The 11,684-nt window shown below is 44.7% G+C and overlaps 1 non-coding gene across 1 annotated transcript; it reads right to left on the bottom strand.

The window, feature by feature from the left end:
- Positions 1-5,416: 5,416 nt before the first annotated feature.
- LOC119934938 lies at positions 5,417-5,554 on the bottom strand. The gene has a single exon (XR_005453043.1). It is a non-coding gene; the product is annotated as a small nucleolar RNA SNORA7 (small nucleolar RNA).
- Between the last annotated feature and the right edge of the window lie 6,130 nt (positions 5,555-11,684).

Consider the following 11,684-nt stretch of genomic DNA (forward strand, 5'->3'; position numbering starts at 1 on the left):
ATCATCCTTCTGTTCCTCTGCTGATCTCGTGCTACCAACCTGCAGCCCTGGATCACCTCTACAGTCTGCTTCCTCTGCTCTTACGCGTGAGCTGCAGAGTGTTGCTGGCAGAAATTGAGACAACAGCCTGACCCAACCATCTTAAATTCACTCTCACCTGTTTTAGCTCTTCCCTCTCCTCCACCCATCCTGATTCCCAATCCCATTTCCTACACCAGGTGTTTCAGCTAACTCCCTCCTGAAACCCCTTTTTCCCCTGCCCTCTACATCTCTTGCTCTTAATGATCTGGCCATGATCTCCCTAAAATCTCCCCTACTTCTCTCCAGTCTTCCTCTAGACCATAAGATCAGTATGGGCAGGGAATGTTTCTGTTAATTCTGCTGTATGTACTCTCCCAAGCACTTAGTACACTTCTCGGCACTTAGTAAGCCCTCAATAAATACCACTGATTGATTGATTCCCTTCCTTGACTCTCCCATCCTTCCCCACACTATATCTCTAGAGGAGATTTTCATTTTGAAATCTCTCCCTTTAATCTGTGCTTCCTACTCCATCCTTTCTCACCTTATTAAAACACATGCCCTCTCCTTTCTTCCCTCCCTCACTTTAATCTTCATCCTCACTTTCAATGGCTCCTCCCCACTGCTTTTAAACATACTCATTTATTTCCTACCCTAAAAAATCCTCTTTTGACCTCCTGGCACCCTGCTATTATCACCCCATCTCTCTCCTACCCTTCCTTTAAAAATTCCACAAGAGAGTTCATTTATTTAATCGTATTTATTGAGTGCTTACTGTGTGCAGACCACTGTATTAAGTGCTTGGGAAGTACAAGTCACGTTGTTTACATCCACTGCCTCGATTTCCTCTCTACCAACTCTTTCGATGACCCCCTGCAATCTGACTTCCACCCCCTCCCACTCCATGGAAACTTCCCTTTCTAAGGTCACCAATGACCCCCTTTCTTTCCAAATCCAATTACCTCTACTCCAGCCTAAACCTTCTTGATCTTTTAGCTGCCTTAGATACTGTAGACCACCCTCTTCTCCTGAAAAATTATCTAACCTTGGCTCTACTTATACTTTCCTCTCCTAGTACTCCTCCTGAAAACAATCAGAGCTCAATAAATGCCACTGAGTGATTGACCTCCCTGCCTTCTGTCTCTCCCCTCTACTGTCCACATTTCATTCTGCTGCCCGGATCATTTTCCTGAGACAGCATTCAGCCCATGTCTCTCCACTCCTCAAAAACCTCCAGAGGTTTCCCATTCACCTTCACATCAAACAGAAACGCTACTCCATCAGCTTTAAGGTCTGGAATCAGCTCTCTCCTTTCTGCCCTACCTCGATGATCTACTATAACACAAATCAGAATCATTACTCCTCTAAGACGAGCTTACTGTACCTCAATCTCATCTCTCTTTCTCTTTCTCTTTCTCTCTCTCTGTCTCTCTGTCTCTCTGTCTCTCTCTCTGTCTCTCTCTCTCTCTCTCTGTCTCTCTCTCTCTCTCTCTCTCTCTCTCTCTCTCTCTCTGTCTTTCTCCCTCTCTTTGTAACCTCATTGTGTTCAGGGAATGTGTCTGTTTATTGTTAGATTGTACTCTCCCAAGCGCTTCGTACAGTGCTTCACAACCAGTAAGATCTCAAAAAATATGATTGAATGAATAGCTCCTTGTCCACAGCCTCCCTCTGCCTTGGAAGTTCCTCCCCCATCGTATTCTACTACCACTCTACCCACCTTAAAATCCCTCAATACCACATCTCTTCTGAGTGGTCTTTCCTGACTAAGCCCTCATTTCCCCCAGCCCCACAATACTTATGCTCCTATCCCTATACTCTACCATTTCCATTATCTGTAATTTAGTTTAAAGTCCATCTCCCCCTCTAGACTGTAAACTGCTTGTGGGCAGGGATCTCATTTACCAATAATCTCGTTTACCAATTCTACTGTATTGAACTCTCTCAAGCACTTAGTATAGTGCTCCGCACAGTATAAGCACTCAAAGAAGATCATCAGTTCATTGATTGATAGATGGCATCCCTAGCCTTGAGAAAAGATTTCAATCCTTGAAGAGTGAAACAGGCATCTTTGAACTTAAGCCATAGATATAAAATGTCTCATTTCAGTCAAAATGCCTCTCTGGGCATCTATCTAGGTCAGTTTCGCCGGAAAATCTCCTACATCTTTCCTTCAGAGAAACCTGACAGAACAATCCGTCTTATTAATGCAGCTGTGATGCAAGCCACTCCAAAGTCTGGTAAATAGATGCTTTTAAATTCTCAACAAAACAACAACTTCTTTTGCTGTCAGGGGGGATAAAAACAACCTTAATAGATTCAATTGGATGATTTCAGTCCATCAAGGGAGGAAAATACGTCTCTCAATTGAGATGCCTGCACAGACTAATTCTGAGACCATCCCAGAGCCAAACTTAATATTATGCCATAAAGGACTGATTTATCAATCCCGTAGTTCTGAGATAATTCTATGGGGGAAGATTCTCCTAGTTACCCAGGATGAGAAATTCACACATGATTCCAATTTCTGGCCACTCTAGGGAGGTAGCTGTCCCCACTATTGATTTTGTTTTTATTTATTTTGGGGTTTATCATTTATTTTATCAGAATCATTTTTAACAACAAAATGAGGAAATGCTTGAATTCAGCCAAGAATGAGAGTAGAAACCTCTAATTCGAAGACTCCGGTACGTTCTGATGTTTATGACATGTATGCAATCTATCATCAATGCCAAAACTATTTAAAGCAAAAGTGCAATTTCTGGTTATTCATTTCATGATGTAAGCTAGCAGCAGTAGAAGTTAGTAGTTGTAGAAGCAGCAGTACTTGGGGGGGTGCTGTAACAGGGGTATGATTTGCATACTACTCACTCACTCTCACTCAATCGTATTTATTGAGTGCTTACTGTGTGCAGAGCACTGTACTAAGCGCTTGGGAAGTACAAATACTTCCCAAGTATTTGTACTTGAAGTACAAGTACAATCAGATACTAGGTATTTGATTGTATTATGAATGTCAATCAGTCATTCAATCGAATTTACTGAGCGTTTACTGTGGGCAGAGCACTGTATTAAGCACGTGGGAGATTATAATATAGCAATAGAAAAGACACGTTCTCTGCCCACAGTGAGCCTACGGTCATCTGGGTTTCCTGAAGCAGCATGACATAGTGGATAGCACACTGGTCTGAAAGTCAGAAGGTCATGGGTTCTAATCCTGACTCTGCCACATGTTTGCTGAGTGACCTTAGGCAAGTCACTTCACCTCTCTGGGCCTCAGTTACCTCATCTGGAAAACGGGGATTGAGACTGTGAGCCCCACATGGGAAAGGGACTGTTACCAACCCAATTTGCCTCTTATCCACCCGAACACTTAGTACAATGTCTGGAACATAGTAAGAGCTTCACAATACTATAATTGCAGTTATTATTATTACCAATCCCTAGTAGAAGGGGTTGAACCACGACCCAACATGGTGCTGCCTCCCCTATGATTGACATCTGTCAGTCATTTGATGCACTCTGACTCAGTCTTGCACCCCCTCCCCAACAGCATGGCTTAGTGGAAAGGGCACGGGCTTGGGAATCAGAGGTCATGTGCTCTAATCCTGGCTCTGCCTCTTGTCAGCTGTGTGACTTTGGGCAAGTCACAACTTCTCTGGGCCTCAGTTACCTCATCTGTAAAATGGGGATTAAGACTGTGAGCCCCACATGGGACAACCTGATTACCTTGTATCTACCCCAGTGCTTAGAACAATGTTTGGCACATAGTAAGCGCTTAACAAATACCATAGAGAAGCAGAATGGCTCAGTGGAAAGATCACGGGCTTGGGACTCAGAGGTCATGGGTTCTAATCTCGGCTCTGCCATTTGTCAGCTGTGTGACTTTGGCCAAGTCACTTAACTTCTCAGTGCCTCAATTACCTCATCTGTAAAATGGGAATTAAGACTGTGAGCCCCACGTGGGACAACCTGAGTACCTTTACCCCCACCCCCTACCCCCAGCACTTACAACAGTGCTTGGCAAATAGTAAGCACTTAACAAATATTATTATTATTGTTATTATTATTATTACTATTATTATTATAATGGAGCCACCAGGAGACAAACCTTTCTGTGTCTGCAGCACGACTGGCAGGCCCATTCTAAAAGGGAAAAGAAAAAAATCAAACCCAAATTAATTTTCTGTCATTTTTTTTAAATAAAACAAACACAAAGCTTCTCATTTTGTCCCTCACAAAGCTTGTCATTTTGTCTATATTATTGAGACAGGCATTAATATAAATAAATGAATTATGGATATGTCCAAAAGTGCTGTGGGACTAGGTACAGTTGCAGCCCATTGCCGGAGGTAGGCTTACCCAGATCCCACTTCTCCTCCAGTTATCCCAGGTCCAGGGCAGAAGGGTCTGGAGTCCACTGAGGAGCCAAATGTCTGGCCCTGCTTTCAGGGGAGTGAAAGAAGGGCTTCCCATTCCAGCCATCACTCTGGAGTCCGGGCTGATGAATAGGGAGATAATCATCATCATAATAATAAACTCTAGACTGTATAATCCCTTTCCTGCTGCATCCTTTGTCCCCCTAACTTATCCCCAGGTGTAATCCTTCTCCCTCCAAATCCAGGGCATAGTAAACTCTAGACTTGTTAGCTCGTTATAGGCAGAGAATGTGTCTTCCTATTGTTATGTTGTACCTTCCAAAGTGCTTAGTACGGTGCTCTGCTCACAGTAAATGCTCAATAAATATTATTGACTGACTAATAATTGTGGTTTTGTTAAGCGCTTACTGTGTGCCGAGCACTGTTCTAAGCAGTAGGGTAGATACAAGGTAATCAGATCGGACACAGTCCCTGTCCTACCTGCGGCTCACAGTCTTCATTCTCATTTTACAGAAGAGGTAACTGAGGCCCAGAGAAGTTAAGTGACTGGCCCAAGGTGACACAGCAGACACGTGGCAGAGCCAGAATTAGAACCGACATCTTCTTTCTTTCAGCCCCGTGCTCTTTCTTCTAGGCCGTGCTGTTTCAGTGGATCTCTGTCCCTGATCTTTCCCAGACACGGGGACAGGATCCCTCCCGAGGAACCTGGACAGAGACAGTTCGGTTCACTTCCACCCCTCAGTCAATCGTATTTATTGGGCTCTTACTTTGTGCGGAGCACTGTATTAAGCGCTAGGGAAAGTCTTATTTTATGACATCAAGTCATATCCAACCCATAGCAACATATCTCTCCCAGAATGCCTCTCTCTCCATCTGCAACTGTTCTGGTAGTGTATCCATAGAGTTTTCTTGGTAAAAATCCAGAAGTGGTTTACCATTGCCACCTTCCACACGGTAAACTCGAGCCTCCGCCCTCGACTCTCTCCCATGTCCCTACTGCCCAGCATGGGTGAGTTTTGACTTGTAGCAGATTGCCTTCCATTCGCTAGCCACTGCCCACGCTAGGAATGGAATGGGTAGGCCTCTGCTGGACTCTCCCTCCCATCACCAAGACTGGTATACTACTGCAAACTCTCCAGGTGCGACCATGAGAGGGGAAGGGAAAGTACAATGCAACATTATAACAGAACGGAGGAGACCCCCCACATATCCCCGATCCACATGCCCACGGTCTGCTTGGATCCCTTCTTCCAGAGCTTTTCAGAAAGTCCCGCTTCTGTCTTTCCCCGTGTACCACCCACTGGCCCAGTTAGAAAATCGGGTGCCCTTGTAGACTAAACTATGAAAACAATCGATCAGGAGCTGCTACAAACCATTCAATTATGTGATCATCTTGAAGGATTTTGCCAGTAGTAGTAAGTACATGTCATTGTTCAAACTACTCCAATTCCTCATAGAACCACTTGGGGAGTGAGTATAACACAAAGCAAGTAGGCATATCCCCTGTTAATGATGGGCATCTAGCTTTATTTTTATTTATTCTGAGGACTTGACACCTGTCCACATGTTTTGTTTTGTTCTCTGTCTCCCCCTTCTAGACTGTGAGCCTAGGGACCATCTCTATACGTTGCCAACTTGGACTTCCCAAGCGCTTAGTACAGTGCTCTGCACCCAGTAAACGCTCAATTAATACGATTGAATGAATGAATGAATGAATGAAAAGGATAATACGCTCTAACAGGAGATGCAAACAGAAAAGCCGTGTAGGATACTCACAGGGATACCCCACAGCAAGGGATGACAGACAGAAGAGGAGCATGGAAACAAAACTGCCACTAGCCTGCTGTGTGACCTTGGACAAGTCACTTCACTTCTCTGGGCCTCAGTTTCCTTATCAGTATAATGGGGAGTAAGTAAGACTGTGAGCTCCATGTGGGACAGGGACTGTGTCCAACCTGACTAGCTTGTATGCGATAGCATTGCCTTGCACGTAGTAAGTGCTTAATCAATCAATCGTATTTATTGAGCACTTACTAAGGGCAGGGCACTGTTCTAAGCACTTGGGAGAGTATGACACAAAAATATAACAGAAACATTACCTCACCACAATGAACTTACAGTCTAGAAGGGAAGTCGGACATTAATATGCATGGCTCAGTGGAAAAAGCCCGGACTTTGGAGTCAGAGGTTACGGGTTCAAATCCTGGCTCTGCCAATTGTCAGCTGTGTGACTTTGGGCAAATCACTTAACTTCTCTGTGCCTCAGTTACCTCATCTGTAAAATGAGGGATTAAGACTGTGAGCCCCCCTGATCACCTTTTAACCTCCCCAGTGCTTAGAACAGTGCTTTGCACATAGTAAGCGCTTAATAAATGCCATTATTATTAATAATAATAATAAGAAGAATATAAATAAATTATGGATATGTCCAAAAGTTCTGAGGGGCTGGGGAGAGGGTTGGTGGTGAAAAAAGGGTGCTTAATAAATAATAAAGAAAAATAACTGTGAAGGAACAATTGCTACTGGGTAGGAATGGGGCTAGAATTACTTTGCTTACCTGGAATGGGCAGTTTTTAACTTTCTACTTCACCTACTCCTCCCCACGCCCTGCCAGTCCTCAACTCAGCCTCCTCTCTGATCTCCCATCCTCCTATCTCTCCCCACTTCAGTCTATACTTCACGCGGCTGCCTGGATCATCTTTCTGCAGAAACGCTCTGGGCATGTTATTCCCCTCCTCAAAAATCTTCAGTGGCTGCCTGTCAACCTATGAATCAAGCAAAAACTCCTCATTCTCGTCTTCAAGGCTGTCCATCACCTCACCCCCTCCTACCTCACCTCCCTTCTGTCCTTCTCCAGCCCAGCCCGCACCCTCCGCTCCTCTGCCGCTAATCTCCTCACAGTGCCTCATTCTCGCCTGTCCCACCGTCGACCCCCAACCCACGTCCTCCCCCTGGCCCGGAATGCCCTCCCTCTGCCCATCCGCCAAGCTTGCTCTCTTCCTCCCTTCAAAGCCCTACTGAGAGCTCACCTCCTCCAGGAGACCTTCCCAGACTGAGCCCACTTTTTCCTCTCTTCCTCCCCATCCCCCCCACCCCACCACCTTCCCCTCCCCAGGCACCTGTATATATGTTTGTACAGATTTATTACTCCATTTTACTTGTACATATTTACTATTCTGTTTATTTTGTTAATGATGTGCATTTAGCTTTAATTCTATTTGTTCTGATGACTTGACACCTGTCTACTGTTTTGTTTTGTTTTCTGTCTCCCCCTTCTAGACTGTGAGCCCATTGTTGGGTAGGGACCGTCTCTATATGTTGCCAGCTTGTACTTCCCAAGTGCTTAGTACAGTGCTCTGCATACAGTAAGCACTTAATAAATACGATTGAATGAATGAATGAATGAATGAACTCTCGATTGCTCAATGGGTAGCAGTGCCTTTGGACAGTCCCTCAGGTGTTCAAGGAGTTCCATTTAGAGACACAGCACTTACCCCAAAAGGGGTCCTGTTAGCTTTATGTGCGGGCAATATAGGGGAGGTGGACATACACACACATAGACACAAGCACACACTCACAACAAGTCTCACCATCAGCAACATCCGTGTCAAATAAGAAGAATGGACAAGCATCTCTGGAAACACACGCAGGCCCGACAAATTCTCACCATCCGTTTCAAATAGGAAAAGGGGTCAGATATGTATAGAAACATATTAACGCAAACACAATCGCTACTGGGTGGAAATGGGGCTTGGTTTACATTGCTCACCTGGAATGGGTACACATGCAAAGTCTCACCATCAGGAACAGCCAATTCAAATAGGAAGAGTGGTCACGTATCTGTAGAAACATGTGCGCACGCACACATACACACACACAAAGTCCCACATCAGTAACATCCCATTTCAAATGGAAAGAATGGTCATAAACACATAGAAATACACACACACACACACACACACACATTCACACCAAGCCTCACCATCAGCAACATCCATTTCAAATAGGAAGAATGGTCATGTGTCTCTGAAAACACACGCACGCACAGACATGGAATGCCCTCCCACCTCAAATCTGCCAAACAACCAAATTCCCCCCTTTCAAAGCCCTGCTGAAGGCTCATCTCCTCCAGGATGCCTTCCCAGACTAAGCTCCCCTTTTTCTCACCTCCCCCTCCCCCCATCACCCTGATTCACTCCCTTTGCTCTACCCCCTCCCCGCCCCACAGCGCTTGTGTACATATGTGCATATCTATAATTCTATTTATTTATATTCATGCCTGTTTTATTTGTTCTGATGAATGCTACTGATGCCTGTTCACTTGTTTTGATATCTGCCTCCCCCCTTCTAGATTGTGAGCCCGTTGTGGGCAGGGATTGTCTCTCTTTGTTGCTGAATTGTACTTTCCAAGTGCTTAGTACAGTTCTCTACACACAGTAAGGGCTCAATAATAAAAATAATAATAATGGTATTTGTTAAGCACTTACTATGTGAAAAGCATAATAAATACAATTGAATGAAGGAATGAATGATCAGTTAGCCTAAGTGACTCCATTTTGACCAAGGACTACACCTTATCAGTATTGAGCAAGAAGTTCCTGTTAATGAGACAAGACATCTTATTAGGAGGTCCTGCTCAAGCAAACCGAGTAAACAAGCAAACAGGATGTTTCTGTTAATCTGTTACATTCCTGTTAAACTGTTACATTCCCTGTGAGTCTGATTGTTTGAGGCTGTGATAAAAGCTGCAGCAGAAGATGGGATGGGGCTGGTCCTCACTCCTACCCCTCCAGGGTGATGGGGTCGGGGGGAGTAGCTGCTTTCCTACCTTTCCTGCTCTGCCTGACTTCTCTCTTGTGAGTTTCATTCATTCCTGCACCTGGGGTACGACATCCTCAACTAAGGAGAAACCTAACCCTTCCCCCTTGGCAGGACATGAGTTTCTCCCATAAAGGTTTCTCCCATAACAATAAAAACATACACACACACACACACACACACACACACACACAAAGTTTCATCATCAGGAACATACATTTCAAATAAGAACGGTTATATATATATATATATATATATATATACATATATATATATATATATAAACACATGCCTGTGCAGACAAACACACACACATATGCAAAGTCTCACCATTGGTAACATCTCATTTCAAATAAGAAGAATGGTCATATTGGTATAGAAATACAAACAGGTGTGCATGTTTTGCTTTGTTGTCTGCCTCCCCCTTCTAGACTGTGAGCCGTTGTTGGGTAGGGACCGTCTCTATATGTTGCCAACTTGTACTTCCCAAGTGCTTAGTACAGTGCTCCGCACACAGTAAGCACTCAATAAATGATTGAAATTCACACACAAACACGCGCACATGTGTTGGGTAGCAGTGAAACACTACGGGTCAGTGAGACTTTAATGAAAATGTCCTAATGTCCATAGTCCACACGGGAGAGGATTTTACATTGCTTTGGCTCAGCCAGAACCAGGGGCAGACACAGACTGGCATGAGGTTTAATTTAATTTTAGAAGTGTAACATCCAAGAATAGCCCCGAGGTTATCTGATGCCCTCTTTGGAACGCTGGTCTGTCAACAGTGCTGCCTTCCCATGACCCACACAGGGGTCTGTAATGGCTCCAAGGTACCAGCCATCTAACAGGAGCCCAGCTCGTGGGAGGCCCAACTTCTGGGGAGTTGGGCAACGAGTTTCAGCTTCACTGCCCGTGCCACAGGAAAGTTGGATTTGGGAGAGCAGCTCGAGGACTTACAGCTCCTCGGGCTCTTAAATCTCCTTCAGACCCCCCTACTTGCCATTCTCTATCCTTGGAAAGGGACGTTATACAGCCTGATTTTAAACCCCAATCCCTGGCTCTTCCAAGGATTTAGCAGTTACCTCAGGTAGCTTGGACCTGTTATCTGTCCTTTAGTTGTCAAGATGATCGGGTCTTCCCCCCTCCCCACCTCCTAGCCCCCAACACATACTGTTATCAGACCCTTGGAAATAAAGAAAGCTGGAACTGATTAACTCACCCATTATGCGAACAAAGGTCATCGAGGGAAAGGCTATAAATTGCTCCAAGTAGCCAGCAAGGACTATCAAGATGACTTTATCTCTGACTGCTTTTAATGGTGTGTGTAACAGACCTTAAAACAGCCCTTATTTAGCCCTGAGCCAAAACCCTGTCGTTAACAGGCATAACTCAAACTGAGTCAGACGAGAAGGCCCCCAGGTAAAATTTCAGAAGTCACAAGCGTAGCATGCGTTCGTTTGAAAGAAACACTCCGCCAGGCCTCAAACACTCTACTTGTCTAAGTTCCAAAGAGGAGGTTGGACTGATGCCAGCCCAGGCTTCACCCTGAGCTAGATTTCTCTGTGTCTTCTCAGGGGCTCCTGGATTCAAGTGCAGTTAGGAATTAAGGTTTAGGAAGCTCCCTGCTCTCCCGCCTGCTGAACTGTGAAAAGAGCAGTGCACTGAGAATAAGGACCCCCTCCACTGGTCGAGGCTCTGCAGAAAGCAGTGAGAGTGTCCAACCACCTAAGGTCATTGTGTGAGGTGGACAGGACCAGCAGGAATCCTGAGAAGAAGTTTGGGCAACTTGGGCAGTGAAGATGGCCACCATAACCACGACAGTGACCCACAGGGTAATAACTCAGGGATACACTAGACTGTGAGCCCACTGTTGGGGAGGGACCGTCTCGATATGTTGACAACTTCTACTTCCCAACTGCTTAGTACAGTGCTCTGCACACAGTAAGCGCTCAATAAATACAGTTGAATGAATACAGCATTGACACTGGGATGCGGTTGCATAAAAAAAATAATAATAATGATATTTGTTCTTAGTATTACATAGTGAGCACTTAACAAATACCACTCATTTTGTCTGTTTATTGTTTAGTGTACTCTCTCAAGCACTTAGTACAAATGCTCTGTACCCAGTAAGCACTCAATAAATTTGATTGAATTATTATCAATATTATTATTATTATTATTATTAGTTGTTAAGCACTTACTCTGTGCCAAGCACTGAACTAAGTGCTAGGACAGATACAAGATCATTAGGTCCCATACGGGGGTCACATTCTAAGTAGGAGGGAGAACAGGCATTAAAACCCCATTTTGTAGATGAGGGAACTGAGACCCAGAGGAGTTAAGTGACCTGCCCTAGGTCACACAGCAGAAAAGAGGGGCAGTTGGTATTAGAACCCAGGTCCCCTAACTTCAAGGCCCGTGCTCTGTCCACTAGACGACCCTGCTTGAACCAGCAGTGGGTAAGAG

The sequence above is a fragment of the Tachyglossus aculeatus genome, chromosome 1, assembly GCF_015852505.1.
Source record: "Tachyglossus aculeatus isolate mTacAcu1 chromosome 1, mTacAcu1.pri, whole genome shotgun sequence".
In the NCBI taxonomy this organism is placed as follows: Eukaryota; Metazoa; Chordata; class Mammalia; order Monotremata; family Tachyglossidae; genus Tachyglossus; species Tachyglossus aculeatus.